At 45.8% G+C, this 21,924-nt stretch overlaps 1 protein-coding gene across 1 annotated transcript in view; it reads right to left on the reverse strand.

Moving 5' to 3' along the window:
* Window positions 1-3,233, reverse strand: part of LOC6597322 (dopamine D2-like receptor) — a 52,457-nt gene extending 49,224 nt beyond the window's left edge. The window contains exon 1 of the mRNA XM_002022474.2: window positions 3,090-3,233. The gene's annotated coding sequence lies outside the window, so the exon portion shown is untranslated. The remainder of the gene's footprint in view (window positions 1-3,089) is intronic.
* Between the last annotated feature and the right edge of the window lie 18,691 nt (window positions 3,234-21,924).

Consider the following 21,924-nt stretch of genomic DNA (forward strand, 5'->3'; position numbering starts at 1 on the left):
CACTTTTATTACTTGGGTGTAGACACCAGCCACCACCAATACGCTGGCAGATCTAGTGACGGGGGGGTATAGTTGCTTTGCTTATTGCTATCCACTGCCCAGCGAATGGGCGTGGCATCTAAGCAAAAAAAAAAAAAACAATCCGCAACGAAAATAGGGAAAAAGGGAAAGCACCAAATTGTTGTTGACAGTTTGATTGAGTTTGCGTTGTGTCAGCGTTTTTCCTCGATTTTCCTCGTTGTTTCTCGCCTTTTCGCGCTTTCCCTACGACTCCTACTCTTGCTGGAGACTAACTGGGGGATTGTGGTCTGTCGACTGTTGCATGGAAGCAGGGAAATGCCAGGAACACACGCACCAAATTGCACCAGCATATGAGGCAGGACGGGGGCGAGAGGGTCACACTCTCTTCTCCTCTCTCTCCTTCTCTCACTCTCTCTGATTTGCTGGAATTATGGGAAAAAAGCTGCTCGATTGTCGGGCAGAACATAAACCGCAGGACATGGGTCCTCAAGGCGCCAAGGACCAAAGACCAATTGTGCACCATTTCCTCCAGCGGTCAAATGACACTGACCAGCATCTGCAGTCCCCCGAACCCCAAGCAGTAGAACGGAGGTGAACAGCGCCAGAAGAGCCAGAAAACCAAGGAAGCCCTTGGAGACAGGACAGGAGGAGAGAGGAAAGAGAAGTCAAATGAAGTTAGTACCAGGAGGATGCGGACTGCCGTTGGAACTGCCACTGCGACTAGAAATAGGAGCCACTGTGCATTTGCCTGGGCCCTGGACTAACAAGGATAATTGCAAAAGGAAGTAACAATAAACTCAATGATATCGATGCCCAGCTCACACACACCTACACAGACACACCACCCACAAACACACACACATTAAAATAGAGAGAGAGAGAGAGAGAGAGGGAGAGAGCAGAGGAAAGAGGAAAAAACGAAACCAACGCAAAACGGCATGTCCTGGCCCGTGTCCTGCGTCCTGTGGAACGTTTGCGCCCAGCGAGCAATCAGCGTAAAGTGCGCGCCGCTTTGTAACTGAAACGATAACGGTAGAAGGGGATAACGGTAGAACGGTGGAACGGCAGAACGGGAAAAACTGCAAGAGCTACAAAAAAGGAAAACGAAAGAACGAAAGAAAAAACCCAGCAGGAAAAGTGAACAAAACCGAACAGAAATATGGGTAACGGAAGGAGCACAGCACAGCACGGAACGAGCAGGAGCAGAAACAGAAGCTGGAGATGGAGGAGGAGAAGAAGAAGGAGGAGGAGCAGAAGCAGAAGTAACACCAAGGCGCCCAGACAATGGCGGAAGAGTGAAAATATAATAAAATGTCGTTTATTGAGGGCACTCCAACTCGAACAGCCAGCGAATGCGAATGCGATTGCTACTCATTCCACCTCGAGAATCCGCCACCCAATTCCCATATCTATAATCCTGCATTTCCTGTCATTTCGCAGGTCATCCTCTGGGGAAACCTCGAGACCAAAGCCCATGGCGAAGCCCGGCGAAAAGCATACCAGGACGCACACTGAGAGAATGGGCGAAAGCGAGGTAGAAGTGCAGCTTTGGATGAATTTGACGAGAGGCCCGAGAGCAGATCATAAATATTTGCTTTTATGCGGCCATTTTGCCTTTTCATTGTTCATTTTCCGACATTAATGGCTGCGGCCAAACGACTCGAATCGTCCATTACATTGATAATTAATAAAGGATAATGCCCCCCCAACACCCGCTCCCTGCCATTTCCACCCAACTCTAGTTAATATATTCTGATTGATTCCCATTTTCATTTGCATTGGGGTAACATTTGAGAAGCGGGGGGAAATATATAGAATTGAAAAGGGATTGAAGTACATGAAATCTAGAATCCTCCTTGCCGAGGAATATAATACCGTACAAAAGAATTAATTAACATATGTACATAGACATAAGCCATGAATGTGCATGTTTAAAATCATAGAAGCTCTATAATAATCTCTACTTATGTATAGGTAGACTTATATCTATACTGCCGAATCAGAGAATAGCGTTAATTAAAGATTTGGATACCTACTCAAACGTAAATATCAGAGATTGCGAAGTATAGATCTTTATACTTCAAAGATTGTAATTAGTGGAAGTTGACAATTTCGTTAAAACATTGTCAAGAATGGCAACCCAGAGGAAAATAACAGAACAGAAATGTGGAATCAAACGATTTTTAAACTCGTGTTTAAATCCCGTTTAAAGCAATCGATTTCAGATTCAATTCTTCCATCCCAGTCCACAGACATCCTTTATTCTGACTGCAATTTGAGTTTGTTTTTTAATCGATGACCAACAGTGCGTATGCGTGTTTTTAATTGAAACTTCTCATACGCAGCGTGTGACAAATCAACAGGATGTTCGATTAGATGTATTGCCCAGGGGAGAGCGTAAAGCGTGCCTGAAGACCTACCCAATTGCCATTTGTTGCTCCTTGCCTCCCCTCCCATGCCGCCCACTCTCACACATAGCACACTCAGCAGCACACATACAAAAACATGGACATCCCATCCCGTATGGCTACTTCCTTGGCTTTCTTGCCAAACGCTTTCATGCACATTTATCGTGATTAGCTATTAATTGATAATAATTAACTTAAGCACAAGCCGCAGATGTTTTACCCCCTGATGAACAACAGCATCAACCGAAGCAACATTTCTCCCTCCGTGTTCATATTCTTTATTCTCGCACCAGAATATGTCCATATGTATGTATATAGCACGAGTATATACTCGTGCGAGTACATATTGAAGTATTTGTGTGTCTGGAAAAGACTTGCTTTTTGCCTTTCAGTTCGGGATATCTGAAACTGACGTTTTTGCTGTTTGATTTGGCATCCTGTGCCTATAACTTCGAGTACTTCGATTGCTTCGATTTGTCGGCTGTTTGCTTGTCGGACAGTCATAATGGGACGAGGGATGGGATCATTTAATTCGTTGCCATCAAATCGACAATTGGCAAATAATTAAGGCTCTCATCATGTCAGCTGCCATCCCCCATTCGCTGGGCATTGTTTTATCATTGGGTTTTGAGCATGGGAAAAATCTTCAACAATACTTACATGCGGGCTTTGGGATTATTACTCAAACTCTGATCGGAGCAAAGTGTGCTCGATTCTTCTCTCCTCTGGTTCACTGGCCATCAATTCCATGCAGTTTCACTACCGATTCTCCTGTCGGCCTTTCGTTTGTTTTTGTTTTTTTTTTACACACACACAAACACGCAAACACTTACTTATTTTGTCTATTGACAACGCAAAAAAAAGTTTTAAAAAAAATCAAAGAAAATGTTTTTGGCCGACGGATTTGCTTGATAAAAGAACTTGAACTATGATCCTATGCTATTTATTGCTATCTTTTGTTTTGTTTATTTTTGTTTTTTGTCCTATTTGTTAACTTTATTTTTGCAGCTTGTTGATTGAGTTGGTTATCATTAATGAGATAGAGATGGCACTATAGACAGCGATAGAGACGAGTGGCAGAGTGACAGAGATAGAGAGAGAGAAAGGGAGACTGCGAGAGGCGCGAACTCAAGAAAACACAAATTTTCTAAACAAAAATTTCTAGCACGAAATGTTTTCCAATTCTCTGATGTATTTTTCGCAATTTTTTTGTTTGTTTTTGTTTTTGGTTCTTTTTTTGTGGGTTTTTTTGTATATATTTTGTATGGTTTTTTTTTTGGATTTTTTTAGATTTTTTAGATATTTGTTTGTTCAACCAGAGTCTTGGGTGATTTATTTCGATTTAGTTCGAGTGGAGTTGCATTGAGTGGAGCGGAGTTGAGTTGAATTGAATTGAACTGAGTGGATGGCTGTTGAAGCTGCTGCGAGATCCGTGCGGCACGTGCGAACACGTTCAGATTTCATAACCAACTGTCGAGCCACGGCAGAGCTGGCAGAGCCGACAGCAGCCGATAGCCAGGCCAGAACCGAGGACGAGTCCATGAGTCGGGACCAGTGCGAAGCCGCACGAACCGCAAACGACGACAACGACAACGACTACAATGACGAGGACGAGGACGAGTAGGAGTTCTTGGGCATTCGAAAGGCTTTCGAAGTTTACTCTTTCGAGACGACACGGCTAATGGCAGCGGGTCCTGCCAGACATTCGGGCGCTGGGTCCTGGGACCCTGGTCTTGGTCTGGTCTGATGCTGATGCTGATTCTGGTGCTAGTGCTGGTCCTTGTTCTGGCATGCTACCGGCAGCCAGCATCCACAGCGACTCTCTTAAGCCAGCTCACCATGCTCTCTTAGCTCGAAACGGATTCAAGAGAGGGTGTCGGTGTTTGTGTCGGTGTTTGTGTCGGTGTGCGCGTGTGTGCGTGTGGGGGTGTATGTGTGTACGAGTATTACACTTTTATAACAGCAAGAAAAGTTAAATTCCGCATTTAAGCCATGCCATGCCCCGACTATGCTGTTGCTGTTGCTCAAGTGTTGCACATTACGGAGCTGAAGCCAGGCATAAAACTTTCACCATTAGCCACGTTAATGTGACGCCCGCGCCAAATTCGTCAGCTGGCCAGTGGTGCAAGGACATCAAAGCCACAGAAGCACAGAGCCACAGAGGGACCAGGGGACAAAGAGACAGTGGAAGCACAGACAGGGACAAGGACACCCAAAGTGGAGACTTAGCGAAAGTTTTATCGACACTTTCGGCCACATCGTGATGTAAGTAGCTGTCCAAGGATATAAGGATATGAGCACAGCTCGCGATGAGATTAAACTGGAGGTGAAAGACGATAAGCATCCGCTTCCATCAACAGTCTATGATCCCGAGGATCTACCCACTCCTCCACTGATGCCTGGGATTTGCATGGTCCAGGTGCTGGGGGAGTCCCAAAGTACAGTACACTACACAGAGCACAGAACACAGGACGACAATGTGAGTGGGGATGTGAATGAAGATTGGGATGGAGATTGGGATGGAGCCCAGGCATATTTATGCGACCCACTTGGGATCGTAAGTGCTGTCAACGATGTCTTTGGCCCTGGCTATGGCCATGGCCATGGACAGTGCCAGTGCCAGTGCCAGTGCCAGTGCCGTTCGGATGGAATCGCGACACATGCTGCTCCAAGTGGGCTTCCCTGCCCCTTTGCCGCTCTCTCTCGTTCTCTCTTTCTCTCCCGGCTCATCCTGCTCAGTATGGCACTATGACATATTGTATCCACAAGCGTACGTGCCCTGGGTGCCAACAAAAGAAAGTTTTCTTACTCAGCTCCGTTAAAACCTCAGTCCTACCCTTCACCTTCGTCAACTGCCGCTGCCGCTGCCGCTGCTGCTCCTGCTCCTGCTCTGGCTCCGGCTCCGGCCATCGTTATGGTATGTGGTTCCAGTCTGAATCTTACTTTCGTGTTCGTGTCCCTTTTCAAGATATCCTGACATAAATTTAATGAATGACATTCTTATTAGTTGCCGCTGATAGGGCTGATAGGGCGAGACGAAATGCAAACATACCCGTACTCGTACTCGTATTCGTACAATGAAAATCGCAGCCAGAATCGGGCCTCATTAAAGGAGGCGGCAATGGAGAGTAGGAAATCTGAGCAGCAATTAGTGGCGGCGCCACAGAGCACTTGGAACATCAATATAGCTGGAGGGATAACATTTGTAGCAAGCGCTTGAGGAGAGTATGGAGTGGGTGCAGGGACTGGGATTGGAAGAGGAGCTGTGACTACTCAAAGCCGACCTGAAGCTGGAAAGAAATATAGAATGATATAGAATGAATATAGGAATGAGTTCAAAGAGTAGCTCGAATAAATAGATGCTAGATCGAAAGTTGACCAGAATCTAAAACAGATGCTGGTAGAGGAGAGGATCCATGCTAGATCTGGTACAGAGAAGAGGATCAGGCTGGAGGAAGTGCAAATCAGAGAAAAACTCTATTAAAAGGACTTTCACGCCGGGTCAGGATCGGGTCCCACAACAATAAATTAAGTCCAAGCCCGCTCGGGGGAACAGGACAAGCTCTCCCTACTGGCCAGGACGGACGCACACTTTCCGGGATTCATTTGTTGCCTCCTCCCTCCTCCCCCCCTCTGTATCGAACTGCCTGATGAGAGCTATGCCGCTGGGAATGCAAAGTTTCAATAGCCCTACCCCTGCTCTGCCGACCTTGAGCGCCCAGTTGACCCACAATCTGGTGACCGACCACCAAACCGAGAAAAAGAGGAAGGGTCGAAGGGCCGCCGAAATAACAAATAACAAACACCCGAAAAATCTACAAAGCGGGAGAGCTGCCAGTCAGAGAAGTTGGGCACATTTGTCACATGGGCACTCGGCAGATTCACATTTTCGAGTGCAACGAAATGTTGCACACGACTGCCACCCCTTGCCGCCGGCCACCCTCCTGTTGAGCCCCTCAACTGGTGGCAGTCAAAGTTAATAGGGGGCCGGGGTGGGGGCGTAGGGTGGAGGTTGGGCATTAGTTCACCGCATTTTATAGCCCAGCAACCTCGCATATGTGTGTTATCTATCCACCCCTACACCCCTACTCACCCACTTACCCAGTCACCCACTCGTCCAGACCCCGGGGGCATGTCAAAAGGTGCTCACATCTCCTTCCTGCCACCACCATTCATGTGGTGGCACCATGTCCGCTCCCGTTCCCCCGCCGTCTGAGAGTGTGTGCTAGAGAATTTTTTGCGTGTATCACCCACAGAGAGAAATGAAGGGAGAGAGGGAGAGAGGGAGAGAGCTAAAGGGGTATAGGGACATAGGGCCTGGGAAAACTTTTTCAGCAACTACAATAATTTAGTATAGTTCACAAAAAGTTCCACCTGTCCGCATCCGCATCCGCATCCACATCCGCATTCCACAGCCGCCACCTATACTCGTATCCGCATCTGTTTCGGGGCACCACGACCCGCCGATCCCCCAACCAACCATGTGTGCGTCTAAAGTTTATTGGTAAAATTTTATTGCAGATTTTTGTGTGCCACCTACCCAGCACCCTACACCTACCCTCAGGCAGCAGAACCACAGCCCCAAACGCCTAGGGCTTGCCGTCGTCTTGTGAAAATATTTTGGGAAAACTTTTGCAATTTATCTGTTTCATAGCCAGCGACCAACACACACACACACACACGCACACGTATCGTATTGGTACATGGGGAAAAAAGAGAAGCCAGAATGAAAGGCGAAAGAAGAAGAGAGAGGGGAGGAAAAGAAAGAAAAAGTCCGTTCAGGTATCTCTGCCTGTCGCTGCCAGGCTTAAAGAGCATGTAGGTGTGTGTGTGTGTGTGTGTGTGTGTGTGTGCGTGTGTGTTCTACCCACAAATAAGTGAACAAAAAGCAGACCAGAAAAAAGACTAAAAAACTAAACATCGAAAACCAAAATGAAATACCAAAGAAAAGGAAAAAACCCAATTGCAAAATGAATCGAGTTAAAGTAATTTAACAGTAGATTGTCCAAGAACTCCACACACATACACACACACAAACACCACGCCCCATTCCCACCTCCCCCGACGCCCCTCGAAGCCCCTCGAAGTCTGAGTTCCCAAGGTGGACGGACTACAACAGATGGCCAAGTGCTGATAAGTGCCACGAGTGGAGATGGCCATGGAGTGGAGCGTGGAACGTGGTGCTGGTAATATATCATTTAAGAGTGGGGAGGCACGGCACTCCTTGGGAGGCAGCCACTAATTGATGCTCCAATGGGGGCCATAGAAGAGATGAAAAAAGGAAAGATCTAGGGTAAATTAAATTCAATATATACTGAATCATTGTCCTCATAAATCATATGTAAAGAATCAACTCAGAAATCAGAAGTATCGTAATGGTAAATCATCTAAAAGTAGAACTCAGCTACTGATCTACCGATCCTTCTTTTTGTTTATAAGTGCTCAAGTCAATAACATCATAATTGCATCTATCCAGAATCAATTCCTTCGATTTTCATTGATTTTTAATCATGGGAGTGTTGCGACGGCAAGAGGAAATGAAATCGTCTCCGTTTCAGTCATTAACAGCCGATTCTCACGGATATCGCTTTCGGGAACATGGCAATATACATTCATCTGATCGTAGCCCTCATCAAATGCTAATCCCACCCAACCCCGAACTGTCGATGTTCCGAGGTACTGCTCCAAAAAGAGAGCAAAAGGCGCAACAGAGCAACGACTGAATAGTCAACCGCAAAACCCTGCGCTGGTCTGGGATGAGCACACCCGCAAAAAACCAGAATGGGATCGAGGAACCGTTGAAAGATGGAGGCGCGAGGAAGGAATGGAGAAATACCAAAAATAAATCCCAAGCAGGCAAAGCGCTGCTGTGCCATTTCTGTATGTGTAGGTGTGTGTGTGTGTGTAGGGGTGTATGCATGAGGGGTAATAATCTTATCTTTAACTCGGCAGAAACAGAAGCCCTTGTCGTTGCTGTTATTGTTTTCATCGCCGTTCCCGTAGCCAGCGACTGTGAAAGGCAGCGACTGCGACTTCGACGACAACTGCTACACTGAGAGAAAATTGTACTCCATATACCAAAGACCATAGACCATATACCACAGCTGTTGGGTAGAAGAGCATATCTTCAATGAGTGAATCTGCTAATGGTTGGATGTCAAGAAAACATATCTTCCGAATTCTTAATTCTTAAGTAGAGAGTAGAGAGTCCTTACATCCTGCATCATTTCTTTAACTATCTCTATAAAATTCATATTGTTTAAATTTATTGGATATTCTGCGTTACCAACTTGTTCCCTATTTTCCACCCACCACCCGTTTGAAAGGCACCGTAAGCATTGCCTAATCTTTCGCTCTGTGTGACGGGCTGCCATGGTTGCCGTACGGTAATACGGTAAATATTCTTATGCCCCACCCTGCTACGCTTCACCTGAGCCCCTCCTCTTTTACTATCTACACCCCTGTGTGGCCCGTGGACCGGCAGTGATGCCGCCATTTCCATATGGCGTCATATTGCTGGCTGGCAAGGGACGGCGGCGGTGTCGTGGCTGCTGCCGTTGGTTTTCATACAATTGAAATTTGTAATTATTCAAATCGGATTTAAATACATACACACTCGCACAGACACACACACAAAGTTAAAGACAGGCACACACAGATACTCGCAGGGAAGCAGCCGACACACAAACGGTTCACATGGGGTGTTGGGGAGGGGGTCCAGGGGACAGAACCCAGCAGAGACAGTAGTTGGAAGCGCACGGCATGGCGAAATTTAAAATCAGCCATGGCAAAAATAAGGAAAAAAACGCACAGAAATTAAACAAAGCGAGATAAAATGAAAATGAAAATGAGAAAGAGAATAAAAAAAATAATAAAGAGTAAAGAAAGACAGGAGGCGCGTACAACAAGCCCTTGTGCAGAGACAGTGGCAAAGACAGAGCGAGAACCGAGACCCAAAGGCAGAGACAGAGGCAGGTGCATAATGAGCCAAAAGACGACAATGTGGCACAGTTCCAGCCTCCGACTCAGTGTCAATCTCAGTCCTGGATCCACTCACTGTAGCCGTCGCCGTCGCCGTCGCCGTCTCTGTCTATGCCTCTCTCTGCCTCTTTCTGCCTCCGTCTCGGTGTTGGCCGCTTTTTACTTGTGTGTGTGACAACGCCAAATTGGATGAAAATTAATTCATTTTGAAGCGATAAGATTCTTTACGCGCTAATGAGTTGAAGTGTGTGCACACACACCCCCACAGGCATCCACACCCTTACATACTCTTGCGCACCTTCACACAGATGTCCTGAAAAAGCTTCTGGCCGGGACAACATCTGTTCTAATGTCCTGGCCACATTTTGTTCGTGGTTAAAAGCGAGGGATCGGTTGAAGGCTGGGTGTGGTTCCTGTACGGCCCTGTAAGCATAAACTTCGCTTCGGTCCTGAAAAACCGCACAAAATATATGAACCTGGGAGGAGATCTGGATATGGCTGCTACATAGGCTGCTACACCGCAAGCCAACACTTCATCAAGGCACCAGACTAACCCCAGACCTGGACAGCAGCTTCTCCCCCCATATACTGATACTATTCCTTTTAACGAATCAGTAAATGGATGTGAAAGGGATACCATCTATAGACAGCTAATTAAAAGCAGGTATTCCGTACCCCATGGCGTATGGGTAATTTGAATTGCTTCCATTGCAAAACTGTTTTCCAATTAAGCCACTTTCGCTCGCTCTCCCATAATCGCAGCAATAACACTAATACTAATCGCAATACCACTAACAGCCACAGCCACAAATTAAAAACCAAATAATTGTCTAATTATAATTCTCAACAAATGAGTTTCCAAGTGGTTATCTTCATCTTGCAATCTTCCAATCCCCCACCACCTCCTCCTATTCCACAGCATGGCTTCATTATAGTCGTACCCTAGCAGAGGGTATTACAATTTTATTCAGAACTGTGCTCCTAAGTTTAGGTGAAAGCATTGCACAGATCCTTCCTCAAGCTGCAAGCAGAATACAGATATAAGAAATTGCAGTTCAACATCTGTTCACTATATCACTTAAATGCCATTAGCAATGGGATTGCTTAACATACGAGTTTAGGAGGATACGAGCCATAAAAAGAAGATATATATAACTGCCTTGTGAACGGAATGGATCTGCAAGGGTATCTTATGCTTCGGCAGCGCATTTCAGTGTTACTTTCTTGTTCTGTTTTCGTCGAGGCCAACAACATGAAAATGTTGTGTCTTTTCCATTGCAAATTTTTGTGCGACTGAGCTGAGCTGAGCTGAGGCGCTGAGAAGTGCTGTGGATTCAGCTAGCTTATCGCTTAATTGCCCCAGAACGAGTGGCAGCGGCACGAGGACAACAACGTGAACGAGAACCACTTGGAATTATGCAAAAATAAACACGAAATACTGAACTCAACCAAGAAAACTTTAGCACACTCATAGTTCTGTTGCTGGCATAATGAAAAGTGAAAACCAGAATGCACTTCAGCACAGTGCAAACTCGGAGATATGGCCTCATAATAAAATTCTTCACACTGAATTTGGCAGGCCAGACGACTGTTTTGACTGACGGACTGACGGACTGACTGACTGACTGACTGACTGCCTGGCAGTGCAGTCTCCTCTCTGTTGGGGGTTTCATGCTCCACTGGAGTTGATGAAAGCATCGATGATCTGCATCGGAGTCTCTGCACTGGGCCAAAGGACAGCCAGGCAGTCACAATGGCTTATTTAATGAGGAGTGCCAGTGTCAGACCCCAGACCCTGGATCCTGTTCAGTTCAGTTCAGTTCAGACCTCAGTTGGGGTCTGTCTCGGGAATGGCAGCGATGATGATAATTATTATGCTATACGTATCATCATTATTTGGCCAATCTGAGTGCGCCCAGAGCCATTTTGTGGACGAGCTTGGGCAGCTGGAAAGTGATTAAAAACAATTAGATCCCAGTGGGACGCCAAGCCTAGGGATGGGGTTGTGGATAGGGATGGGCGGGGAATGAGTTACAACGTAATGCGTTACGATTGGACCAGGGCCGGATGACAGGAAGTGCGCACAATGAGTTAGCGCAACGGAAGCCAACTAGAAACTCCCAGAGACAAAGAGCAAAGTTGGAGTCCCCATTACCGTCCCCAACTCCCACCTCCCACCTCCCACTCCCCCTCTGGATTCTTCAGCTTCAGCCGCAGCTCCAGATTTCTCCTTCATTTTGCATAATCCTTCTAGCAAACCTCCCAACCCCATCCATCCCTTTCAGGACCTTCAAGCCAAGCGCGTTTTTCGTGCATATCTAATGACAAATTCAGTGATTAAAATGGCCCAAAGGCATAACCAAAAACAAAATCGAAGATGATAATCTACGAAAAGGGAATGAGAATGAGACTGACGTTGGGACTGGGTCGGGGATTGTAAACCAAAAATCAGTTGCCGAAGGATATGGTTATAGTTAATGGAAAAGACCTGGCGCCTGACTTGAGACTAGGATTAAGAATGGAAACTATAGCCAACAAATGAGTATAGCTGCCCTTTGCCCTTTGCGAGATCCATTTAGGAGTAAAACCAGTTATTTACCCTTTCTCAATGGTATTCAATACCTAATACATATACATTCATAGAAGGGAAAGACACTGTAGTGATCAGTCAAGAGTCGAAGCTGATATAAGCAATTCCTCGCTTTAATGGAATACTCGGTGATGGTTCAATCAGATTCCTATGTACAGCAGAACCATAGTAAATATTTACGTGTGCGCATATGAGTATATAGAGAGACAAATAGTTTATATGTCGATGCATACTTATGCGAGTGTATGTGTACGTACATATATGTATATCCACTGCAGTCTGTGTCCGTGTCCGTGTGGCATGTTGGATTTGCTCATGCGAGAAATCAACATATCAAAATTAATTTCCCATGCATAAATAAGTAATATGAATGTCATTTTAATGCATATAAGAGGGGCGGAGGAGGGCGGCCAAGTGTAGGTATGGGGCGTGGCATTGGGACAGATTGGCATCAGTGTCTGTGCGTATGTGTACGTACGAGTGTGCGTGCGTGCGAACTTGTGTTTGTATTTGGGATTTTCCTTTTAGCAGAAGGTGTAATTTTAATGCCAACAGCCTTGCCATTAATAATTTTCATCTTCTTCTCTTAAGGATTTTCCTCCCTCCTCCTGTAGGCACACAGATACACAGATATATAGACCCCCAACCACACACACCTATGCTCACTCACGCACACACACTCACTCATAAATACAGGCAAATGGCTATGGGGAGAAAAAAGAAACGTCAGAGAAGAGAAGAGAAGAGAAGAGAAAGCCAATATGCCGAGCAAATTTCTGTGAATTATGGCAAATTACATTCTTATCGATTTTGGTCCATTTTTTGGTCGCAGAGCATTCCCTTCATTTTCCCTCCTCCTCCTTCATTTTTTCCAAATATATTTTGTTTTCCTGTTTTTCCCTCGTCCTCGTGCTCGTATTTGGGGTTTGCTTTTTGCCTGCTGCCGTTGCACCCACAGCTCTTTCAATTTGTTTTTCGTCGATGGTGGGGCGTTCAGGCGCCGGCCCCCAAACACACGAAATGTGGGATTAACTATGTTGACGGTAGTCTTCACGGTACTTTACCCAAAAAAATAAACAAAAAAACCAAAAAAAAGGGGTCCAGCCATTAAAGCGGAAGGACTCATCTAGGACATGGCGGGGGCACAGGCTTGTCACAATCAGAGACACTTAACAGGACACAATGAAGTGGTGATACTCGAAGAGGGTTTTGGAGGGATGCTTTATGGGCCATGCTGGCAATGCGAGAATGGAAGTGGGAGCAAAATGATCATCTTGCTATTCCGTAATATACCAAATACTCGTATACTCTTGGGTTAAAAGTTACTAACTCAATATTTGCCCAGTTCTTCGCTTTAATCTCGTCGCCTAACATACAATATTGGATATAAATATTCGTTTTGCGTAAACTACTCGCATTGCTCTGTATTTCCCTCTGAACATCAGTCCCAAAGATGTTGGTAGAAAATGTTTCCGCTTTGATTGGTTTTTAAAGATCTTGATTTCGATTTCGGGTGTCTATTCTGATTTGTTCTGGATACGAGTAGATCTTCGAGGTGAGGTATTGCCTCTCTCCTAAAGCATATTGATTCTTACTTGCCAAGAAACTCCCAGCCTTCGCCCTGTCCCTCGACACATTAGGCCTGAAGATGATGCGCTGGGTAGCGGGAGGGGGGTATGGAATGGCAGGCCCCACGGGCCTGAGCATTATGGCTTGGGTTATGAGAAGTGGTCTGGCTCTGGCTCTTGCTCTTGCTCTCTCTCTGGTGGGGCGGTTGAGAGATGGGGTGTGAAATTATTTGCTTCGATTTTGCTGTGCGTGTGTGCTGTCATTTGGTGTTTCTTCCACATCCTACCTCCCACATACCCCATCCACTTCTTTATCATCTCTTGCAGGGTAATAAGATAACCTTATTGCATATGTTTATATTACCGTTACAACGATGCGTGCTCATGGGTGTGTGTATAGAGAACCTCTAACACCCTCTAAACAAAAAGAGAAACCGGGAGAAGAGGAGTATCCAGCACCTGACAGACAGCCACACCCACTTAGGGAGGCACATGGGCAAACGATGTGTGTGTGTGTGTGTGTGTATGCGTTCGGTGCCTAATAATGTGATTGCCTTGTTATGGCTAAGCCATATAATGTAATATGTGTGAGTATGTCCTTGTGTGTGTGTGTACACTCATTGGCAGAGTGTGGGTGAGTCCGTCCTAGTGTGTGTGTGTTGTGTGTGTGAGTGCGTGTTGGATTCACAAATTTATTTTTATGATCATGTGAAATTTATTAATATTTATTGTTGTACGTACATACATATATTTTGGTATTCACTTTTGTTTTTGTTTCCTTTGGTTTCGGTTTCGGCTTTGGTTTCGGTTTTTTGCTGCCGCCACTTCCTGAACCTCCTGCCTTTTACTCCATTTCTCTGTTATTGTTTTTATATGTACTCATATTCGTTTTTCCACTGCCGCAAATATTTGTATCTGTATCTGAATCTGTCAATTACAAGCATTTATGCTCTGCTGAAAGCCAGGCACGCCCTCCCAGTTGTAGGCGGGTCTAGGCGAAAGATATACAATACCATACATGTGGGCCAATAGCCAAGACAACCATTGGCCATCAGATAGAATGAATGTCTTCAAAATCCTCAAAATAGCAGAAGAAATTCCGCAATGTTTTGTTATGAGCAAGGGTAACCGATTCACGATTTCTCGATTGAGTTAATGGTTAAAGGGGTTTATTTTTAATACATTTTTAAGTCTATTGTAGCTATGTATTGTCTTTAGACATCAAATTGAATGTCCACTAAATAACCGATGCATTTTCGCCAATGATTCCTAGCGACAATATCTAGGCTTTGAATATAATCCTTTGCAATAGGTTTTAGCACCCAGTGCCCATTATATCGTGCCATTTGGTAGCCTTTGAATGTCAAATGGCTCCAGAAGATTCCAGTCTAAGAGTTTGCTGTGCACTCAATGATAATCTGAACCGGCTAAACAGTTTAAACAATAAACGCTTTGAATAGGGCTTCGTGGAACCTCGGCTACACATCACCATCACATCTCCCCTCTTGGTATCCACATAAATCTCCCAGCTACCTCTCCTCAAAGGCTTTCATTGCTTTTTATTTCCTTTACCCTTTACCGCCAGTCGGATCAAAAGTTTTGGCTTTCGCCTGTCTTCAGTGTCGGTGTGAAATCAAATCTCGTGCAAATTATACGCCTCTTTACGCATTTACACGACGATAGTGAGCGAGGGAGAAATGGCATGAAATAAGGGGAGCTGCCACTGCCACTGCCACTGCCACTGCGGCTATGCGGCAAGTGCTGATGGGTGGAGGGAATCCCATTTAAATTCTGTCTTCAATTGCGGCGCGCTTCGAATTTTGAGTTCGCAGAGGCAGAGGAGCATAACAACAAAAGCGAAAAGGGAAACGCTCCGCTGATGAAGTAACAGACCAGACCAGAGCAGCCCTCTCCGTGAGCCATGTGTGTGTATGTGTGTGAAGTCCTTAACTGACTGAGGGTTCTGCTTCTGCCTCTGCCCCCCTATCCATCTTCAGATCCATCTCCATCCAGAGCTCCAGCTCCAGCACCAGCTCCATCTACAGCTGCAGCTCCTGCTTCAGTCTCTCGTTACGTTTTACATTTCATATCTGATTTTTTCGTGTATGTGTTTGTGCCATGGAAATTTAATTTGTATTTCATCATATATATCTGCCGTCTGCCGTCTGCCGTTTGCCCTGTACCCCGTACCCTGTGCCCCGTGCCCCGTGCCCCGTGCCCCGTGCACTGTTACCGTTGTTCTGTGCCCCGTGTCTTGTGTCCCGTATCCAGTGCACGGTTTGCTGTTCCGTATTCCGTGTGCCCAGAGCCCAGAGCCCTGAGCTCCAGTCGCATCGTCCGTTATCACCAGCCGCGACTCGACAAAAGAACAAAAGTTAAAGGCAACAGCAACGGCGAACTCTTTTAGCCAAACGAGCAATTGAACGTCAGGGTTTATGTGGGCGAATGGGCGTGGCAAATGCGTTAACACATTCGCTCTGTATACAAGGCGAGGCCGCGATGCGAGTGGAGCCTCGAGGACAGCTGAAACTTTCATCTGTCATTCCATTGGGTGGATCGGGGGGATTGGGGGACTAGGTGTCGGGGAGTGCGAGAGCAAGAGCGAGCGTAAAGCCACGTGATGTAGTATCACGGGATGTGATGCTACGGCGTGTGATGCTATGCATAAGTACGAGTACGTATTAAGGCTACGCAAGAATGTTGTGTCCCGTAAGGTGATGATATGCAAATGATGGGACTTTAAGGAGATGTGACTCGATGGAGTTGAGGAATCACTTAACACGTAACCGGATGAAACGCTAAACGGTGATACGTGAGTTTTTTGTGCACAAGGAACAAGTCTATCACGAATATAACGTAAGGTCTTACATGTACACTGGGAGAAAAATGGCACAGTAAAAGAAAGGTACAAAAGTAGTGAAATCTAACTTTGATTTAAATATAAATTTATTAAATAGTCCTTTGAATTTTATCTAAACATAAAACACTTTAAATAAATATTTATTTTATATTTGTAATTTAGATATAAAATGAAATATATTTCATTTAATTATGAAATGCATTTAAAATATGAAATATACTCAGATTATTTATATTAAAAACTGTCCATTTTTCTCTGGGTGTACGTAATCTTGGGGTTATCTATCCACGCAATAATCCACGCTCTCAAATTTGAATCCTTATTTTTGACTTTAAAATAGCCGCCGAGATTTCACCAAACTTCATCACACTTTTTATCAAACAAAGCGTCTTGCTCCATACCTAATAATAATGAATAAGAGCGTAAAGTAAGGGATGATATTTGGGGGTAGTAGCTTCCATACTTCCGTCGATAGCTGCTGGATCAGCCAGCCGGTAAATATCCGGTAAATAGCCTGTGTGTCCTGAGCATCGCTGCTCAAATCCCAAAAATATGCTACACTTATGATCGTTTAATGTCGTGTGAAACAGACAAATGAACAGGACTGTCACAGGGAGAGGGAGACAGACAACAAGCGGATACAGAATGGGCACAAGCAAGCAGGCAACAGTAAATAGCACACAGCAAAGGAGACGGAGAAAGCAACAGACACAAATATAGACGGGGACGGAGACAGAGCCAGCAATGGTGGAGCATCGTTCATTATGAAAGCGTGGCATGCAGTTTATCCAGCTATTAGTCCAGCTCCATGCCGAGAGCCCTGAAGAGGAACAGAAGGACGGACAGGCAATTTTCAAGTCAAAGTGCACGATGCACTTAATCACACACTCCCATGCTGGGAGGGACGCACTCGTATGAGATGGAGTCGCTGTAATGCATCCTTCATGCGAAAAAGACAAACGAAATGCCAAATGCAACTGTGTGAGGCAATTAATGTGGCTCCATCTTCAGCTGCAACACAATATAAGCAGCTGAAATGCATTTGATTTTGCACTATTTACACAGAAATTGGTGGTAATTTTGTAATTTTTTTCATTTCCATGCACTTCTACTCCTCCATTAATCCAGCATAGTCGTATTTAAAGGGAGCATACGTATACATATATGTACATACATCAATTTGAGCCGGGTTTGGGCACGAATCGTTTGTCGGGCAGACGACAACGTGCCGTATGCGTAATATGCAATTATCTACACTCCACTCTACTCCCTCCACGCACTCCCTCTTTCAATATCACTATTACCCTCCTTCTCTGTGTTTGTGGGAAGGAGACGTTTTATGCCAGCAGATATGTATGTATGCTGGGTGCTCACTGCCAGCTCTCATTGGCAATTGCAGCTTCATTCGCCGTTTGTTATTCAATTTTGAATTAAAGATTCCACACAAATTCCCAAAAATAAACGTAAATTATGCGATAATTGGGATACTCTGAGCGACGCAGACGACCAGACAGACATACATATTCATATTATTTTCACTATACTTGCCATTTAAATGCAAGTGTTTCGAAGGGTACTCTTCGCGAGAGGAAGTTCGAGTGCGACAGCTGAAAGATCGGAAAACCTAGTCCCAGGAAAGTAAAATTAACCAAGAGTTGTCTTACTTAACTAGACGAATCATAGCCGAAGCCAAAGCCGAAGCCCAACTATTCCTGCAGCATCCTCGTGAACATTGTGGGACTTACGACTTCTTAACCAGCTCCTTCCGCTGAGAGTAGATAAAACTGTCCCCGTCCAGTCCACCATCCACCAGGGTATTCAATCATTCCCAAGGACAGGACATTCCATTCCATACCATAGCATTCCGTTGCGTTTCATATCGCCAGGCATAAAACACGAGCTGAGCCAGTAGACCGAACGATTGCTCGGGGTAAGTGGCAATCAGGCAGCTGCAATCCTTGGCCACTTTTCCATTCGCAGGGAAGGTCCTGGTGCCGCTGGTCCCATTGGTCTCGCCGGCCCCCTCTCTCGATGCCACATCCCAGGCCGTAATTTATGCCTATGGCCCAAAGTACGCATTGATATTTTGATGCAAAGCAGTTGAGTTAACAACTGACAAACAGCTGGCACGAGCAGCTCATTCCAAGAACCAGACCCAAGACCCATTTCCATTTTCATTCCCATGCTCATACTCTGGCTCTGGTTCAGCTGCAGCCCCCGCTGATGGAGGTGTTGGAAAAAGATGAAGAAAAACCCAGAGACTATGAAAAGTATAAAGTTTTACATAACAAGCACAATCCAAAGACAAGACAAGGACAAGACACGACAAGAAGGCAGCAACAGCAACAGGAGTAGAAGCAGAAGCAGAAGGCAGCAAGGCAGCAAGGCGAGGCGGCTAAAAAGCAAAACTATCAAGAGGAACAAGAACAAGACCTAGAGCTGGAAAAACTCAGAGAACAAGCAAAATGTGGGCGGGCAGAGGGGCCAGAGGTGCAGAGGGGAGTCTAATATATGGGTCTAATTTACATGCAGGAAGCCGGGCCACCGGGCACATGGAGTGCCGGCAACGGAGTGCCACAAAAATGGTGGATACGGGACAGATGGACTCTCCTGCAGTTGGCATATTTGCGGCACCGCCGGCTACAGCGCAGGCGCGCCCATTTTTGGGGCAAGATGTTTGACAAAAGATGCCCCCGACTTGAGAAACAGGAGGCTCTCAAAGTAACGAAAAGAAAGGTGCAGTGCAGTGAAGTGAGAACCACTTTCCCCATATGCAAATCTGGTGCGGGGCGAGGTGTTACTGCCAGGAAGCTGGGATCATCTGCTGAGGCGACAGCTGCAGTCAGAGTTGGTCTGCCTTCTTCTTGGCATAACTTTGGCCATAAGCCAGTGCACGGCGATAAACGACGGATAAATTACGTATTTTTGTGGGTTCTGTGATTGTTCAACCTCCTCGGGGTTTTTTCGCAGTGCATAGATGTGTGTTCACGTATGTCTGTGTTTATAATCCACATCAAAGTATGCAGTATGTATAATTTTCATTGTGAGCATGTGTTGCGCTGTACTGTGCTGCGTGTGTGTGTGCCGGTCCGCTGTTTACATGGTAAGCTGCTTAGGTCCAAATCCTTTTAGGTATGTCATGTGGCATCAACGCTTCGGCATCGGCATCGGCATCGGCTTCATCGTTTTTGTTGCCCTGAGGCCACTTGCCCCAAGGATATTTTACATATCAGCAACGGCTCCTGCCCTCTCCTTGCCAACCGGCAAAGGCACCATAATGTGTATAAGTGTACAAAACTAAACAAAATCATTTATCGATTACAAAGAGAGAAGAGACGAAAAGAAAGCAAATCAAATGGGATAGGCTCTCAATTTGGGGGGTATCCGGGGCAAGTCTTGGCCAAAGGACATTCGACTTCATTTCTTGGGTGGCCACAGATGGTGTGCACTGGGCCTTGGCCGGGCCACTTAGGGTTGCCATGAGGATGGTTTTCCGGCTTTGCATACCCTTGCAAAGAGTACTCTGATTCTGAGTAGACGGTTGGGAACACAACAGCCTTCCAAGGACATTGAATATAGGTATACATATGTATATAATCTTCATATAACCTTTTCTTTGTTCCTGCTTTAGGCTCTTCATTATCATTTAGATAGAATTGCGGTTAGAGGAAACAATTTGGTTCGTGGGATCGTTCGAAATTCTTAGGTATCTGATGCTGCGGCTTCAGGCGCTAGCCACTTGGATGGTCTTTACATAGAGCCGTAGCATATCCTTTGATTGACTCCGGCTTTCGCATATAGAAAAATTCGAAAGATTTATCTCCAACCTCTCTCCCCTCCCCACGCTTCTCATTCTCTCTGACTGTCATTAACTTTTGAGGCAAACGTTTGACTGCATTCGTTCTATGTATGTATGTATGTACATTAGCTGTACCGTTGGCTGACGTGTTAATTGATGAGGGCACCGTATGCCAAGATGCCAGGTGGAGCAAAAGCTACAAAAGGATGCCGCTGGTGCCAGCTCATTAGCGATATGTGGCAGGAATAACAAATGAATGATTTCACCATGCAACGCTCTTGCCATGCCCCATCGACCTCGTATGAGCGGAGAAGCCATCAAGGCAAGGCATCAGCTCCACCACCAGCTCCATATCCATACCCATATCACACCAGAACCGACACCGACACCGACCCAACACCCCGACCCCGACCCCGACCCTGACCCGATCCGACCAGAACAGAACAGACCCCGCGATAGAGCAGAGCAGAGCAGAGCCAGGGCAAACCACATCAGACCGAAAAGTCCCACCCAGAAACCTCAAAATGCAATTTTCAGCGTATCGTTCTGCCACAACCGCAGCAAGAAAAGGAAGAATTACTCCTCCTACACTCCAAAACACACACACATACCAGTATGTCTGAGGGGTTTTTTTAATACCCTAACGGGTAACATGAAATGGAACGCGAGAGAAGAGCGGTGCAGGCAGAGTTCCAGAAGGGAAGCGGCAGGGAGGGGAGCAAATAAAATGCATATAACACGCCTCATCACCTATAAGCTTCGAATGACAGCAGCAAAACAAAATAACTTTCACTACACACTTGCACCTGACGCACGCCTCATTCCCCATGCCAGCAGCACCTCTGCCTCTGCCCCTGCCACTGGCAGTTGCACCCCTCTCGTTACTCATTGTCAGGGGCTAGAGCGCAGGGTTTGGTGTCGGTGCTGCCTTTCAGCATCCTTCCACGCTGGAGATGAGGACGAGTCGGAACACGGGCCGCGATGATGAGTGACTTAGTGAAAACAATTTCTCGGGGTCTCTGGGCCTCTGGGTCTCTGGGTCTCTGGCTCTCTTTGTAGGAAATAGTGGGTGGATGCCGTATACTCGTACCCGTCTGCAGTCTGCATTCTGTTGAGCTGTTGTCAGTTAGTTTTACTCGAATATGGGATTGCGCCAAGACGAACTCGTACTCGTACAGTGTTGTCTTATACATGAGGAGAGCTCTCTCTTGGTAGACAGCTCGCTTGTGGGAAAACTGCGCCTTTGATCCCCGAGGAGAACTAGAAAATTCGCTTAAATATGTAGCTCTGTTAGGCGGGCAATGTCCAAGACTGGCTGTGAGTGTCTGCTCTAAGGAGCTTTCACTGTTCACTGTTTGCCTGCATGCAAACTGAAGGTTATTACTCATACATTCTTGAAGCGTTTCTTTTTCGCACATGCAGTGCGTGGATGGAGTACACATCCTTTTCTCAAGTGTTCCTACCTTCAACCCCCTATCCCACTTCCCTACTTCCACACCTGTGCACCCTAATACGAGTACCTCCCAGCACCACCCTTGATGCAAAACCCTGTACAATCCAGCAAACTGATGTCTCGTCTTTGCCTTTTGGCCTTTGTAAATATTTATGAAAAGATTGTATGTATGATTTATGACAATGATAATCTCTCATGCACAATGACGTGTAAAAAAATATGAGTTGATATATTCTAAGCAAAT

This window comes from Drosophila persimilis, unplaced genomic scaffold (genome assembly GCF_003286085.1).
Source record: "Drosophila persimilis strain 14011-0111.01,24,50 unplaced genomic scaffold, DperRS2 tig00000606-arrow-arrow-pilon, whole genome shotgun sequence".
Taxonomy (NCBI): domain Eukaryota; kingdom Metazoa; phylum Arthropoda; class Insecta; order Diptera; family Drosophilidae; genus Drosophila; species Drosophila persimilis.